Consider the following 12,535-nt stretch of genomic DNA (forward strand, 5'->3'; position numbering starts at 1 on the left):
CAGCAGCAACATCTGGCTGTTTCCCATATCATATCTGAGACACTGAGCTTATGGCTGATTAAAGCTATATTTAACTGGGTTAAATATATCCTGGATTGTAAATATACTGGTTAAATACTGGGTTGTAAAATTTTTACTTTGTTGTGAATTGTATAACAGTCAGCAGCAGCTCCAGGTGAAATTCTCAGTCTTGGTCATGGATGACACGCTAACTAAGCGGGACAGGTAAGAAATGAGCTATTTTTTCCTGCGAAATAGCTGCAGCTCTATCTAGGCTGAATGAAAAAAAAGTTAAAAGTGTGTTATTAAAGCACCTTTCATATCAGTCACAAAAAGAACATGCCCGTATCACCTGGGAAAGTGAGGCATTTCCAGGTACTGTGCCTTCCCTAGCCATTGAAGTAGTTCATCAGCATAAAGCATGACAGCAGCTTGGGATATACTGTTCACCTGTCAGGCGCTGAGGAAATAACTGTTTCTTCCATCATATCTGGATATCAAAATGTCTCCACTATTAGTTGGTAAAGCTTCAATTTGAGGACATAAAAGAAAAAACCTTTCAGTGCCCTTATGTATCCATGGCCAAAATGAGAAAAAATGGCAATTACATGGGGAATTGTTTCTTTCCTAAGAGGCTGGAACAGCCCCAAATGTAATTTCTTTGGCATATACCATCAGGATCACCATTTACATTGTGACCTCATTTGCCTGAGGGTGTTGCAAAATGTATCTGTTTTTAATAATGCAATAAGATTGATGAAAAGCTTTGTTAGGGTTCAGCTCTTTGCCACATGATCCAGGACGTGCTATCCTGAGGCATAGGTTTGCATCCAACACCAAAGTTAGGCTGATAATTTCTGCTAGACTTAACATACTGTACCACTCAGGGAAAGGGTGCCTGGATTTTCTAGTCCTACTGTCTCCTGCCTTGCATCTGTTCCATTTTCAGAATCTGTCTTTACCAGCTGCCCTGTGAGGGCAGAACCTGGAACTTTCTGGCTCCAGGCACTACTAGTGGCCCCTTTGTGTGCTTTTCTGATGGGTGCAAGTTTGCATTTTAAATAGAATGATTAACTTAGTCATAAACCTCCCACATCAGCATGTCGATACGACCTTAATCCTTTCCCATGTTCACAGGTCAGGCAGTGCTTCACCAGACAGACTCCAAGCCCTACAACATTCTTAGCCTTCATGCCACTCCATGTATGTCTTACCTGAGCAGAGTCTTCTGGGAGCGTTTCTTTGCAGACTCATGTCTACAAGACCAAAGCACCTGTACTAGCCTTGTTAATTTGAAGATTTGTGTCGTTTGGCTCTTCTGGGGGCTATTTAGATACATCCAGAAGTACCACACGCAGACAGATAATCTCACTGCAGTGTGGTCTGTTTCACGGCCTGGGCAAAAGACGGATGGTTCAAGTGGAAACTGTATGTATAACAATGATGTCCAGTTTTATCACTTCACAAAAGAAAGAAAGACCCAAAAAAAGTCACAAGGAACCTCAAAAACCTCAAGGGTCTCTGTCATCTCTGTACCTCAGCTGATGTCCAAGCAGCCCAAGTCTTCATCTGGGCCAGTAGGTTTTCAGGAACCATCCAGCACCCACTGTGGAACCTGGTGATCCCACCACACTTGTGCTGTGAAATGTAAGTTACACTGTTCAGAACTTCTCATGTGACCCATTTCAACAGCAGTAAACCCCGGGCCACTGAGATAGAACTAAGCTCCTGTTTGTCTCTTAAGTACAAAGAATCTTGAGGTTAGCATCTTTGTTAAATATCCAAACCAGCATATACATGTAAAATAAATGAAAAGCTAAAATTGTTGGAGAGATGGGCAAGAACCATAATTTCTTTTCCTATATACAGTACTCAGTGTTGAAATATATAACAAAAGTTAGTATTTTAGAAAGCAATTAAGCATTCACTAAGCATGGGAAATCTTCCTCGAACAGACATCCTGTTATGAATTACAGCATTTATCAGCCTACTGATGATACAGTTTATTGTAAGTCTCCTCTTTCAAAGTGAAACCATATGTTGAATAGGAAAGAGGGGAAGCCTAATGTAAGATAAGACTGTTTATTAAGCTGTGCTGATGGATATTTTGTGGATGAACTTTCTTTTACAATATAGTTAAGGGTTATATAAATTCTAATTGGTATATGCAAACAAATGTACAGACACTGGGTATGACATGATTTAAGTTAACTGTCAGATGACAGTTCCAGAAGACAGTGGGACCAGTACTACCAGGTGCCAAACTCCCACAATATCAAAACCTTGTATAGTTTCTGTGTTCAGATATATGGATAATGCTAGTTTTGAAGGAGCGAGAAGGAAGATAAGTTGATAATAGTAATTTTCACCTTTCCAGCTATTCCCTGAGAGTTCAAAAGCCTGAGTCTAGAACTGAGTCCTGCTGTGTCCTGAGGTTGCAGGTTTGGCTTGTGATTATGTCTGTCAGTCTCCTGTTGTGTCGATTGCCTGCAGTGCTTCCTTGGAGTTGCAGTTTCCTTAGAGAGAGCAACTCCTAAGAGAGGACAACAAGGCATTTGAGCTACAGCTCCTATGGGAAGATGTGGGAGTATATCCAAAGTGAGGCTTTTCGGTTTTTGCCTAAAAAACTGTTTCTGAGTATTTAATTAGTTAATTTAAAAGAAAACAAGCTTTTCCCCAGGAATCAGTCTTTTTGTTTAAAAATGTGCATTTAATAAAGATCTAATTTTCCGCCAAAACTGTTTCAACCAATGCTGGGAATTATAGTCCCTGACAAAACTACTTGAAAATATATTTCATAATGTAGAGTAAAATCCAGACAATTTTTTCCAGATGACTTTAGAATGATGTTGTTATTACTCCTAAACTAAACATGATAAACCTAGGAAACTTGTAATTTAGGTTAATTAAAATCTAGCACATTAAAGACACAGAAAATACATCAGTCAAGCATGAAAAAACTTCAATCTCTGCCATCTCATGCTTCAACTTAATAGTTATGAAATAAAAGTTTATTTGGTTTGATTTACTCCAGAGCATCTTAAAGTGGCCAGAGCACACTGGATAATCAAGTAGTTTTCAGAAATAGTTGGTATTCCCAGAGTAGCACAAGTGTCTAGCCAAGCTCAGCTGTACTGCTCATATGTCAGCTGCCTGCGACCTTTTGGGCTTCTTTGTCCTTCCCTGGGCCTTACTCTGCACACGACTAACTTGTGGTCCTTCCACCAGTGTCTTCTACAATTCCTTCTGGAGGTTCCTCTCTACAGACACAGACTGAATGTGTGAACTCACACAGACAGAGAAGCACACATCAGCTTTCTACTGCCCCATAGTCACTTGGGCATGGCTCATCCTTTAATGGCTTCTTCATTATTCTGTCCTTTTTGAATGTACCTGGTGCACTGAATAGATTTATCAAGAAAATACATAAAATTAATGATGATTCTGTGATTTCATAATACAAGATATATTCCCCTTAAGAACAGTACGGCATTAGAAATTACTTTTCAAAAGTAACTCCATCAGTTTCAAAGGGCTTAAGACCTTACCTGGAGACCTAAACATTTTACAAAAAGCTAGCAGTGGAGCTGAATAACAACAACAACAATAATATCAACAACAGCAGCAACAATAATAATAGAATCATAGAATCAACCAGGTTGGAAAGGACCTCTGAGATCATCAAGTCGAACCCTTGATCCAACACCACCATTGTTACTAGACCGTGGCACTAAGTGCCAGATCCAGTCTCATCTTAAAAACCTTCAGGGATGGAGAATCCATTACTTCCCTGGGCAGCCCATTCCAATACCTGATTACCCTCTCTGTAAAGAATTTATTCCTAATATCAAACCTAAACCTCCCCTGGTACAGCTTAAGACCATGCCCTCTTGTCTTGCTGACAGTTGCCTGGGAGAAGAGACCAACCCCCACCTGGCTACAGTCTCCTTTCAGGGAGTTGTAGAGAGTGGTGAGGTCTCTCCTGAGCCTCCTCTTCTCCAGGCTGAACAACCCCAGCTCCCTCAACCTCTCCTCACAGGACTTGTGCTCGAGTCCCTTCACCAGCCTTGTTGCTCTTCTCTGGACCTGCTCCAGCACCTCAATGTCCTTCCTGAACTGAGGGGCCCAGAGCTGGACACAGTAATAATAATAATTTGTCTATTCCACAAGAAAACAGCTTCTGAAGAGAACATGAGAATAAGTACTCAATTAAGTCACTTAATTCTGTTCCATTTTTCATGCAGAGCTTCACATGCAAATCTTGTAACCACTTATACCCATTGACTTTTTTATTTAAACAGAAACTCATTCCAAGGCAGAAAGTCTAGGTAATTAGAAAATAAACTAGATCATCTGCATATTCATTTTCATCTGTAAAAATATCCATTCATGATTTCTGTTGTGATGTTTTTATTGCTGCCTATAAATTTTAAAAGCAACCTATAAATTTTAAAAGCTTTCTGTGCCCAGAGGACAGCTCACAAAATCAGCTGAGCAGAGGTTGTATCACAGGTGTTGTAAGAGCACCTAGCAATGCTGCCCAACAAGTGGAGATGGGAAATTGATAACTCCATTAAAATTAATTTGACGCTTACTAAGGCCAAGTATGGTAATCATAGTTGGTCTCCGTCCAGATCATGCAGTTTATAGTAATTAGGTGTTTGGTATCAGCTAAAAATTCTTTGTTCATGAAACAAGACCAAAACATTTACTTAAGCTAGAAACTAAAGACAGAAAGGACGCTTGGGATTTTATAACAGAATTCTTGTTGAAATTGATTTTTGAAAGTTTGTATTCTACTCTGCATCTCTGAGAGTATCCGGGGTTATTCATGAGGCAGGTGCTCAAATGATGTCACGGTTAATGTTTAGCATCATTTTCTTATAGGTCAAATCCTTTCACACCCTTTTTAAACAAAAAGTTGGCATTAGACCAAACGATATTGCAAAAGGAATCGAGATTATATGCCACTCACACAGTGTCACGTTGCCAACAGGAAGCTCTGTAGAAGAAAAAAAAATGGTTTCAATGTGTAAATTAAGTGTAATAAAATATCATAATCAGAAAATCAACATAAGACATGGTAGGCCCGGTCCTGTTATACCTGGACTTGTTCGGGAATCAGCAGAGCTCCTTGTGCGTCAAACTGTCTGAGTGGGCACAGAAGGGTTTTGAAATTCAAAATGTGCCTAATCAATTTCATCTGGAAGTACAGACTATACTGTAAATGTGAATAGGTTGGGAGTGAAATGCAAACAAATTAATTTTAAAAGTCTCCAGTGGTACTGCTTGAGTTTCCAACTATGCATTACAGCAACATTAGGAAAAGCTACCTTCTTAAACTTCACCTCATGCATGTGTCCCATTAATACAGAATGTGAGTTTTTTAATAGTTACCTTCTACTTGTTACTAAGTCAAAACATATTCAAGTTCAAAGCAGCCAACAGTTCACCAAATTAAGGCAAATTCAGCTTTAAACTGAGAACAGACTATATTTTCTTTCTGCCAGTGGTCTGTTCCACACTATTAGCATAGGTCTTCTCTCTGACTAAATCCTTGCAATCCCCATAGACAGAAATATCAGATTCCAGCTTCTAAGTAAAAAAGAAACTGATGGTGCCATGAGATAAGACTTAAAAAAAAACCAAACAAAATTTAAGGCATTTTTACTGATTTCAGTATCATGCTGTTTGTTTCTAGGAGAGGGAACTGGAACAAATTCCACCTTGGTTGTATACCACCATGATTTTATTACAGGCACCTTCATCTTTTTTCATTAATTGTCACTGTCATTAACTAAACTGATGGAAGTGAGCTTGGACAGTGAAAATCACTAAAGGAGCTTCCAGAATGAGATCAGGAGACAACACTTGCTAAGCCTCGTCAATAGTGCTTTATAAACTCATATTTCTGGCTGGTGGCCTGACCGGGAGCCCCATGTGTACTTGACACACCTCTTGCAATGAAAGGTGCCTAAGGAATGTGTGATGAGGTCCCTGACTGAGAATGAACCTTTGTTTTAGCTTTTTGCTCATACTTGATGTAATGGAAAGCTTTTACAGAATAATGTTTGTGGGACTGAACAGGCAGTAAGGAATTAATGGATTAAACAAAAGGTAGAAATGCTCTGTTTACTGAAAGTCATGCTTTATGGTAATATTAACATAATATTTGCCACATGGACCATTACTGTATCAGAAATAAATATCTACCCAATGCATGTATTGTATAAGGTTATTTCCTTATCAGTGGTGAGGTGAGTGCATTGCATTCCCTTTGCAAAATAATTTTTTGCCAGTTTTAATTCTGAGAACTGCCAAACTTTCATGAAAGGATTAAAAAGCCAGTCAAAAAGATATATAATTTTGATGTCACTAGAAAACTTTCCATATATAATTTTTGAACTGCTGGTAAGAACTGTTTTTTAAAGACTCTTCTGCAAGCCAGCAGACTAAAGAAGTAAAGAAAATGACCTTCCCATTCATCTTCATTAATAATCAAACTTTTAAGATACACAGGTTGCATCTGAGCACATTCTTCTTGCTTCAGTGTTTTACAGAGGTGGTAAAATATTGTTGGCAGCTTAAAAAAATCAAAGCAGATATTTTCTAACTGAAGCTTCCTTGCCATCTGTAATGACATGAGTGTTCAGTTCATCCCTAGTGACATGGAGAACAGTCAGTCTTTGTCTTCCTTTTCCACAAACATTTGCATATTAGGATGTTAGATTTTTATCTCAATGCTTTCTCTTTTCCGTCTTCAACAACCCAATACCTTTACTCCTTATTCACAGGTCAGATTTTCTTGTTCTTGATCTCGTTGTTTCCTCTCAACTCTCTCCATATTGTCTTGTATCTTGAAAGATGATGACTGCAGCTCAACAGTATTCTCCAGCTGTGGCTTTCCCAGCAGAAAGTGAAGCAATGCATAGCTCTGTGTCATCTGTGCAAAGCTCTTAACTATGGTCTGAGGATGGTATTTCCCTTTTTATTTGCAACAGTACTTTATTGCCAGTTCAAGTATCTTTACTCCAAAGCACAAAATACCAGTTTCACCCTCTGAAAATGCGTGCTGTGCCCATCTGTGCTTTCAGCATCAACTTCCAGAAATTACTGTGCTATAGTTTTGCCTTTACCACCTCTTTCCTGTAAATTCCAACAGCAGGCTAATTTGTTACAGACGTCAGGAAACGTCTCAATGTTTTTAGAGTATATGTAATTTGGGAGGCTTGCAATCAGCTTGGATAAACAGAAATTAAGCAATTAACCTCAGTACCCTGGAATATTATCCCTGGCATAATTGCACAGTCAAAATTGAATGGACCATAAAGAATCAGTGTGATCATATCATACTCCAGTGGCTGGGAGGGTGGTACCAAGATGTGTCTTTCTGTCTCATAGTTGGCTGAGTCTGTAGTGTTTCCATACCTGACCTGACAAATGTGGTACTGAGCTATGCCCCCTTTGCACTTCCCATTGTTTTGTACATTTTTTTTACATTTACAACCGATAAAACATAAGGTTTGCTGCCCAAGTGCTCAGCAGCCTTTTCCTATGGAAATACTCAGTATGGGATTGCGGGGACTATATGTGTGGAACTGAATGACTGCCAGGCTGATATTTATAGAGAAAGATGCCAACTTCACTGGGAGAGGTCATATGAATTCTGGTTCCCTGGGCAAAATGTGCTGTTTGGCTGTGCAGGATTTGAAGAAAGTGTCACTTTCTTTTTTGGCTGGTTTATTTCTATTCACAATAAAAAGATCGCTCAACAGCAGAGCTACCTCTTATGATGCTGCTGCCAAGATCATTTGTCTCCCAGTCTATGTGTGCGTGTGTATATATGTGTGTGTGTAAATGCATGTATGATGCCAAGTAAGTGACAGGTCCCAGAACTCCAAAATGTCAGAGTTTTTTTCTTTGCCAACTCTGGCTCTAACTGACGTCCAGGCAGTTGAATGCCAGTCTCCAACATAAGCACAGTCCCGTTAGTTTCTCAGCTTTCACTCTGTGACCCTGTCTGATAGCAGTCAGTAACCCATGTGGTTTCATGGGAACTATGTGCTTTACCTGTCACAGCATGGCCCCTGATCCTTTCACCATGAAGAATTCCTTTGTGGTAGCAGTGCCTGTCTTCATCTGTGCACAGGGTACTGGCATGAGGAAACTCCTGTGTGGCTGTCTAGTCTACTGCAGGTTTTGCATGTTCATCAAAATGCTGAACATTGCCTTAGGTTGTGCCATTTGCCACAACACGGAGAATCAGCACAGGTTTTTTCCTATGACCTCTTCATTAGTGTTACCTGCCTTTGTTCTTTGAACTTCTTTCGTTCTTGTATTTTGGGTCACCTATGTAATTATAGCTTTAGTAAACCTATAGGAACTTTTGTGAGCTGGATGACTGCCACTGCTTTGCAAAGTTCGGTGGTATTATCACAAAATAATTTTAGGGTTTGTAGTGTCATAATTACTTATCTCAGTTTCCAGGTACGATCTGCTCTCTTCCTGGGGCCTCAATGAACTCCTCCAAATTCAAAGATTATAACATACCCTGACTTTCTAAAAATGTTGAATTAGTAATTTTCCCTTTTTCATGTAGTGCAGTCCTCGTGTTTCTTTAAGATAGTTTTATAGATGGTCTAAGTTAATCTCATCAATTATAAAATAGATCTCTGCTAAGAAGTGATAAAAGCCTCAAGCACCACATTGTCAGGTGTGCTCTCAGAAGGCCATGTTACCCAAATGTCAAGCTCCCCCCTTTCCAATCTCCCACTTCTCTGGGCATGCTTTGAAATGACTGCAATCTTCATCTGTTGCAGATCAGAACATTTCAGATTCTTGTTAGTGAAATATTTTTTTAATGTCCCCAATTCTCAAATTTTTATCCTTGGAACTAAGATTTGCTGCATAGCTCTACTTGTCTAGGTGCTTGTAGTTACCTGTAATACTCAGCACTGTGGAACTCCTTAAATCCCAGGGAGAGGGTTGCTGGGCTAATTGTTTAGCAGATGCATTCCCAAGAACACGTGTTGACTCCCCCATAAAAGACTGAGAGTCACAGAAACAAGTAATCTGCACAAAAGGAGTTCTCTGGAACATTTCTTGTCTTTTGTTTCTTTTAACAGCTGCAGACATCTTTTAAGAGAAGGAGACGTCCTTGGAGTGAAAGCATTGGATTGTTTTGCAAAGACTGTTTAACAGCCTCAAACACTTTACTTCCAGGGATAATCAGCTGGAGTTGTATTTGCACTTGTTGGAACTATAAGTCAGTATCAGTTCTGTGTCCTTCACGACCTACCTCTCCTGTACCTGCTTTGCCACCCTTGCTTCTGACAACCTATATAATTTTTATTTGGTGTGCTGCAGATAAACAGGCAATGTAAAATAAAAATGAAACCAAAATTCAGATTTTAGATCCAATTCAGTCAATAAAAGAATTTATTAAACATTCTCTACAGAAAAGCAGTTATTGAATGAATACTGAATGAGGAAAGTTCAGTCTCAGAGGTAATATGGACAATTTGTTTGCATTGCCCAAAGTCAGAAATGCAGGAGCTCAAATGAAGAAAAAGCAAATGTCTGAAAGAATCATTGCTAGTTTAACTCTCCAAGGTATTTCATAACATAGATAAGGACATATAATACTAGATTTTAATGAATAAACAACATATTTTATGATACTATATTTAAATTAATAAGCACTGCATTTTATGTAATTATTGATTTAGGTCACTTTTGTAAGGGAAGAAAGAATTATCTTTGTTGCATCACATGAAGAAACAGATTTGGTGTCAGTGTCAAACACTCGAGTTAGTTCTTTTTTTGTGTTATTGTTGTTTGTGTTTTTTTTCAGTATCTTTTACCCTTTTCTGTTAGGGTAGAAGTGGCTTCCCACTTGCAGCTCAGACAAATAGTTCAGAGAAATATTCAAACAGCTTATTGGAGTTCTGACAAGGATCACAATAAATACTCTTCCCTTCCACCTCTTTCTTCCCTGCCATATAAAGAAATCCTATTTAGTAAGACAGATACAAATGGACAAGGCTTGTTGACATGAAGCTTTTTTAATAGATATGAAGGTATACCTATTATATAGGTATATTTAATATGTATTAAAATGAAGGTATTTTAATCAGGAAACACCAAAACTGAGAGAGTAAATCATGGATCTCTAGGGATATGAAAGGCCATGAAGAGTAACTCTGCATCAGTCCAGACTACAGGTGAGGGTTCTTCTTTCCCATTTTCATGTGACTTCCTGAAAGTGTATTTCCAGTACTGAACACTTGTTTCTGAGACCTTGGTGGAGCCTACTGAAGCTTTCCAAGAGATGAACATCAACAGTCACAATCTTCTTACTTCTTTATCAGGGGTTTCTAGTTTCTGTGGCTTGTATGTCATTGTATGTCATCAGCTAAGATGAGCTGGCTCAGATCTATTAATGCACAGGCCAGTTTACATTGCACCAGCAGAAGATCCGCACCTGAATATTGGTTTCATGGCTTGTACTGCCAAAACTCCTACTGAAGTGTTGATGCAGTTGGCATGGCTGATATGCTCATTGCTTTTGTTGCCCTGACTAGTGCTTTGATCTGTTCATGCAGAGGGACATGTGCAAACAGATTTGATATAGTTTAAAGCACAGGAGAAACTTGTCGTTCCGATGACCTTCCACGGGGCTGATTAAAGGAAGTAAAGCAGCTGGATGTGTTTGACTATGCTTTGTCTCTTAGGGAACTAAGAGAGGTGCAGGCAGGGAAAGGGAACAAAGTGATGATGAAATTAGGTATCTGAGAACAAGTGGATGCCATAAATACCACTCAGTTTGACTAGAATATCAGCACCTGCTGTATTTTTCAAAAAGGGTATTTGTAGGATTTTTACTCCCACAGCAAGGAACAGTGTTGCTAGGCAGAGAATACTGAATCCACGCTGATGTTATGTTTCCTTCTCTGTGAATTTTGGCATTAGATGAAGTTACTACTAGAAATCCCATTGTGGTGCATTTTTTAATCCATCACATTTAAGGCTTTAATTTATACATACAGTGCTATTTGTCTACTCTAACAAATGGTAATCATCAGGGTTGCCTTTGGTCTACTAAAAGTGCAATGTGGAGAGACAGCAAAGTCTATCAAATCACAGCAAAGACTAGAGTCTCAGAGATCCTCTTCTACTCCTACTTCACCTTAGCACAAGAGCTTGGTAAAGTGCCTCTAACATCACCAAGACTTTACTTCCTTGCCTTTGAAATTAGGGCTGATTTTTGCAGCCCTTTCTCTCTATTTTTACCTGCTTTTCCCTATTTTTCTTTCATGGGCATTCTGACCCACTTTTTTTTTTCCCACGCAAGCTTATCAGCTTGAGCCAGTCATATAGATTTGATTGCAGATTTGTCAGTGTCATCCAGAACTCTTTGGGCTTATCTGTCCTGCTCTTTAAAAAAAACAAAATTCCAAAGCTTTGCATTGATTCATCATCCAATCATCCGGTTCTTTGGGGATATTTGTACAGTAAATCAAGATCCATAGACTCACAACTCTCAATAACCTATGTGCTCCAAAGGCAACTAAGACTACCTGAAACTAAGCTGATTCCATTGGTTATTTTTTTATGTTCTGCACAAGTCACAAAGTAGATCTGAAAGCAGAAGTCTCAGATCCTGCTTCTGAGGTTCAGGACAGTTTGTGTAGGTTCCAGAGCCAGCACTCTGGCAGTGGAACACCCAGCCTTTCAAGCTCAGTGCTGACTTAAATATAGTAAGGCTAATGTTTTAAAAAATGCAATATTATTCCCTGTGAGCATCAATGGAGTCCTAATCAGATGTACATGCTGGAGATTAGAAGGGGACTTGAAGTCCGCTGCTACTGGTTATTTTATTATCTAAAAATTAGGCTTTTAAAGCATTTCTTAATACTAACCTTAATTAAACCTCTGCTTCTGCTTTTAGTCAATGGTAGTTTCAAAGTACATCACAACTCTCTTCATCCAGATCTTTAAAACTGCATTACTGTGAAACCCCAGCATGTGGCCAGCTCCATAGCACAAAATATTATGCTTCAAAATGTCCATGCTTTAACAAGTATTTCTTTAGAGCTTGAGCTTGAGCTGCCTTGAGAACTAGTATTGCTGGAACCATAATCAGCAGTGATCTGAAAAGCTTCTCTGTTCTATGGTAGAACAGAGGAAAACACAGCTGAGCCTCAGGGTCCTGAAGCAGCAGAGCTTGTTTTCACTCATTTCTATTCCAAGGTCCACAATAATTTTTGAGCTCATTAGTCATTGCAGCCAAACTTGACTGATGGCAGAGATGTCACAGATAATTCTGTTTCCAAAGGTTTTAAGAAAACCCAAGAACATTCAGGTAGGAGAGCCAGCTCCCAGTTTCCCAGGTGAAGGAATAGCTGTCATGAGCTCACCTCTGATTAGAAATGAGAGAATTCATCTAAGAGAGAATTCTTTGCTGCTGATGATTCATTTGCTGCTGATGTGCAGCAAAAAGATCGAAGAAGGTCTATCCCGATTTGCACACTGA

This window comes from Pipra filicauda, unplaced genomic scaffold, assembly GCF_003945595.2.
Source record: "Pipra filicauda isolate LSUMZ 115617 unplaced genomic scaffold, ASM394559v2 scaffold27_size4233163_pilon, whole genome shotgun sequence".
NCBI lineage: Eukaryota > Metazoa > Chordata > Aves > Passeriformes > Pipridae > Pipra > Pipra filicauda.